Source organism: Branchiostoma belcheri, unplaced genomic scaffold (genome assembly GCF_001625305.1).
Source record: "Branchiostoma belcheri isolate BF01 breed outbred unplaced genomic scaffold, Haploidv18h27 scaffold83, whole genome shotgun sequence".
In the NCBI taxonomy this organism is placed as follows: Eukaryota; Metazoa; Chordata; class Leptocardii; order Amphioxiformes; family Branchiostomatidae; genus Branchiostoma; species Branchiostoma belcheri.
The window spans coordinates 564,523-570,248 of record NW_017804498.1 but is presented as its reverse complement, the minus strand read 5'-3'; positions in this window follow the sequence as shown (position 1 = coordinate 570,248).

The following is a 5,726-nucleotide window of genomic DNA, read 5'->3' as shown; positions in this document are numbered from 1 at the left end:
TCGAAAGCTTGCCAAGCACGTAAACATGAAGTTACTCCTCTGATAAAGTTTTAATAGTCTCTACAGAGCTTTCGAGTACAGAAAAGTAATGATGCTAGACATGGGTTCAAGTGGGCTCGTGACGTCATTCATTTGTAAGTCTTTCCCCTTGCATGATCAGACGTGCAGATGATACTTATATTACATTTCACTCCACTGTAGGTCTAGAGGGAAATATATGTTTTTTTCTCGTTGCTTGAAAGATATATTGATATTCCAATCGATGGTATCAGAACACAACGAAGGCTACAGGTTAAGACAGGAGATTTCAAGTGTTTCCTACAAGCATATGGACTATACACGTTTTAGCATCACGTCAACTTTCACGTTTGAACAATGTTCATCACTTCAACTAAGACAAAGACAATGGTCTTCGAGGCTAACCCTTGTTTTTGTTAACTGTTGAACATTCCATCTTTTACATCTATCCTTACACGAACTTCCCTCGCCTGGCTTCTGTTGGCATAGCTATGTAGAGTGGCCTGGCGTAACTTGGGAAGCGGTCCAATCACTTAAGTTGTCTTCAGGCAAAATCCGTGTACAAGATCAAAGCCTTTCGGATCCCAGACAGTAATGGTTCCACTAGCCGTCTAACCCACAACCTAATGGCTTCAACCTATCAGTAGCCAGGCGTAGTTAGCTATTAGTGTGTTTGACATGTACAGAAATAGACCCTCTCTAAAGAGGCTATGGGGCGTAATGGGCATGGCTGGGTAGCGGACGTTACGCTGGGTGTTATGTGCATGAGAATTGGAGCCGGAATGTTTCAATTCATGGTCTATAGTAAGGAGCCGCCGGCAAAATCATCCCCATAGTCGTCATCATCTTTTGCCAATATGGCCATGGACTTACAGTGCTTGACGCTGTCTTTGCTGGCCCATGCACAATGTTACTTTCGGTGGTAAGGATCCGGTCACATGTAACTTATGCTTGCGATTCTTGGGATAATACATGTAATGCATGTGTCCTACAGCATTCATCTGTCTTCTTAAGGGCTGTTAGGGCTACCTCAGAACTTTCTTGGCTGTTGTAGAAGGCAACCGTTTCTGCACATTTTGACTCCAGAGGAACTGGGACCAATACGTACTGCAAACTTCCAGCCAACCCGACTGGTCAGTCAAAAATCTTGGTTCCAACTTCGTTTAACGGTCCTTGTTGAATCTGATCGTGACTCGCTACATAGTTTGCACGATGACGGACTCTTATACGACATAAGAAGTTGGTCGACCCCCTTGTTCGTGTACCTCCAAGGTAAAAATTAGCAATCCAACCCTCCTTTAAAGTACTAGCATTTAAAGACATTGGAGCACAAGCACATTAAAAAAAACTTTACCAGTCGCAACTGGAAAAGAACCAAACGCGTGTAAAAACTATCAAACGGTTTCCTCTGCACGTGAGTTCTCACACGGCTTCCTTAATGGTCACATTTTCGTGCAAATGAGTTCAACAGGAAGCTACATAACCACTCCTCCTTTCTTTCTTATCTATAATGACAGCCTCTTCTGGCGCTACCTGCCAATTTGGGATGCCGAAAATTGCACCGTCAACGACAAACAGGAAGTCCAAATGCGAGAAAGAGGAACTTTAGAAGAACCTGCTTTATTCATTGCAGTCAATGGTCCTTTAGATAAGACGTAGTTATCTTCATTAGCTTTTCATGGCGTGTCTTTTTGCATAGAAGTTGCACTCCGAGGAAATATGTATTTACTTTAATAGGTCTATTACCAGTTCGCGTTCCTGGCACATGTGCAGGTCTCGCACAGACCATACACCAAATTGTACATGACATGTCGACCTTCACTTTCCAAAGAAGGTGAATGACGCAGACAGTCGCTCAGTCAACAACACTTCAGAGGCTTCCGCTGTTAGTCTATATTTAAGATCACTGGTGTAAAAAATAACGCCCATATATGCAAAACGAGAAAAGATTGAACTTAATGACACTAAAACGTTATAATGATTACATCTTAGGCCATGTTGATTTGGATATGCGTCCATGATCGGTCCATCCGCTTGCGCATCAATTTTCGACCGTTTCCAAAAAAAGTTTTCGAGCATACTGTAAATCGTACAAAATGAGCGGATACTAGTATACATGTATGTCGTATGTTGCAAAAAAGTATTGGAAAACGATACTAAAGTCATAGAATGCCGAAATCAATTTAGGAAAAGAAAAAATGTGAAGAAATGAAAATGAAGAGTCTGTTACTATTCGCCATACCATAATCTGTGTGTTTGCTCATTTGTTAAACCTTTATGACCACGTATCGTAGATTTCATAATGAAGGCAACTTTTTTTTGCCAAACGTTTTCTATTCGCATGCTCGCGTCAGTTTTGGGGTTCCCAGAGGATGCCATCTACATAATCAAATCAACATGGCCTTACTAATACATCATTCTCTAAATGTTTGTCATTCATACGACACAGGAGTTAAGCTTACCGGGGCGCCTCGTCCACCCCCCACCCACCCCGTCCCAAGATGCAAAAAAAGTTGAGTTTGAATGGGACTAACATGAGTCCGAGCCAAAGCATTTCTGAAGATCCCAACCTTTCAATTTCAGATAAAAATTATATTTACTGATAATGCAGAGTAAGCGGGCTGGAGTTTGATATTGATTTCTACGACAAGTTCAGCACAGCTTCAATACTTCAATGTAAAGTTGACGGCGGCGAGTTAACCTTCTGACTTTCGCGCGATCGGCTGGTTCCCGCCTCCAACATTTTACAAAAGTTGAGTTGACCTTCCTGTACTCTCTCATTCAATAATGTCTAAATGTCAAAACGTCAAGCACCTTTGACTTTTACACGTAGAGTTTCGAATTCTACTCAAGGGGCGAGAGCGATTTCGTACACAACGGGTCGTTTGGACTAATGTATAAGTCCTACTTAAAAGGCAGTCCTTTCGTTCAGATCAATATTTTCAACACTGATAAATGACCCGTACAGTTTCGCATTTTGACATGTCGAAAGCGTGGTATGGTAGCTTTCTGTGTAATTTGCAGACTGTCTCAACGCATTGGTAATGCCTCATAAACCTTTTCATGCATTCACCTAAGTGTGTACAGCTTTTATAACGGTTTGCTTGACTGAATGTGTACAACTGTAGGCTGGTATCCATTCTTACGGGCGGGTTTAGGAGTGTTTTAGGCCTGTCTTACTGCGCATAGGCCTTTCATTCTGACAACCTATCTTTCCAACCGACGTCTATCGTCTCAAAGTAATTGAAACCGACCCCGTAAAAGCCACCTAATGAACCGGTATTGGCGGGCGACACTCCCAGCATCGTGACAACATGGCACCCAAGATTCCAAGAAATACCTCTCCGGACGAGAATATTATCTGTTGAAAGAAGTTCTATATTCGTGGACGTGCGTCTTAGTCAGTGAGAGCCATTATATAAGTCTGTAGCTATATCATCCTCTCCGGGAACCGAGTTTGGAGCCAGTGAACGTTAAGAGCTTCATTCAGATTCAGTCTATTAACGTCATTCAATCCAGTGTTGCCGACCTCCTTGAACCGTGAATTCACAGAACAGCGCACGCGTCTTTAGGGCCCAAGGATATGGCAAATAGAATTTGCCGCTCACTAAAGCACCTTACAGAATAGACTTGCAATATTCAGAATCTAATTACAGAAGTGTACAAGGGCGAGTCGCACGCATGTGGGCCAAAGATTGGATCCGAGCTCAGAGTTGGCATTCACAAATGTCCTTTAATGTACTGTGGGGATCTGGTAGGGACAGATATTATGCGCAATACACGAAATGATAGCGAGAAAACACGGTTGTATATATTCATTTCATCAAGGGACATTTGGTGATATGGCTGCTGACATTTTAAAAGGGCAGTTGGGAGTTACGGGTCCACGGGTTCTAATACATGGTTAGGCCTGGGTCTTATAGGCATGCATCCAATGCAATTACAGTGTGGAAAAACCAAAATATTCTGTGTGATAACGTCTGTATAATGTGATATTGACATTTACTGACATTTCTTAGCACAATTTTGTCACCATTTCATACTTGACGCGTTTGAAATAGCCACCAAGCAAGCTTTGTGAGGAGTCCCTTTATTTCATGTATACCGCCCATAAATAGCTAGAATCTGCCTATATATATAGCTACAATAAAAAAGTTTTCCCGTAAGCGACATCACATTTTTGCATCATAGATACCAGTGCCAGTATGCGACAGGATTAATCTAATTTACTAAAAATGACCAGAAAATCGAGTTTGAAAATCCAGTTTTACCCCCCTGAAATTGAATTGGGTGCCTTTAATTATTAAGCTGTACAAAATTGCCACCGGGAGTTTTTGTTTATTGTAACTATATAATTGACACTTTATGGGAAACTTTTATTCTGTCTCTGTATTCTTTCAAACGATCTATTCGTCATTAAAGAATTCGTTCTCACATGCATGTATGGGTCAGTTTGGATGGGCTCGGCGATAATGACGTTAATACCCATTTCACGGTGTTTCATCGCTCTTCGGTGGTTTATTCGGTGGTTATTACAACTACTAATCACTGAAGGTATGAGGAACTTCCATCCACTACATACAACTTTATTATGGGTTCACCACACCACGAAGTGGTGGTGAACCCATATTGCTTTTTCTGATGTTTCTCCTCCTTCTCCTCCTCCTCCTGCCATATCTTTAAATGGATTCAGCTTCTTCATTTTAGGGCCTAAGGTCCTGAAATTTGGTATGGAGGTACAGTGGGCAAATACCCCTAGGCGTTTTTTAAATTTTTGTGATACAGGCTTTTAGAATGGTTTTATTTGAGTTTTTTGGCTGTGTTATAGCAAATGTATTACTGAGTTAGTGTGCAGTGTTACCACATTTGGGCATGAGTCATCACAATGGAATGCAGGGCATCAACCAATAGGCATGCAGCTTTCCTCTATTCTCCTTGCTGATTGGCTGTTAGAATTTAACAGGCTTAACTTAATTAATACCTGCACAGAGCCATTCCATACTGACAGTATGTCTGTATTCAAGTGTTTTGGTAGGTATTTTAAGCTTTCCTGCTCCAGCATTGGAATGCGGGGCATGAACGCTTCTTTTTTTCTTGAAAATCAACAGTTTGCATTATGCAATTAAAAATCCTAACCAATAATGTAGGGAATAGCTATCCAACTGTTGTAGTCTTAGTTGTATGTTACTTCATACTATAGTTATATCAATGTAAAGCATTGTTTTCCCTTGTGTTTCTCATTCTTTCCCTGCCATGTCGTAAAATGTGGTGAAGCCATTGCTGTATTTGCTCCAAAGCAAATGTCGGCCTTTCTAGTTACAACTTTCTTCCATTACATTCCGACTAAGATAACTTTGTCTTCATCAGCATAAAGGTCATTTCTCCAGACCTTGCAAAATTGCTCCTTCAGATTAAAATGTCACGTCGCATCTCATAAAGCCTTCTGCTTCAACTTATACCTTCCTCTAACCTTTAGCACATTATTAACACTTACACGCAAGGCAGTTTATACTTTGAGCTGCCTTTAAGAGCTTTCGAAATGTCGAAACATTTACAAGAAGTCAAGAGAAGTTAGGTTCTTCGCTAGGATTCGCACTCCCATAACTAGACGTTGTGTAGTCACAAGTCTGTCTCGAGTCCCTCATGAATAGGTACTGCGTGAGTGAGATGCATATTAGAAATCATTGCCACAAATTTCGTATCATCTC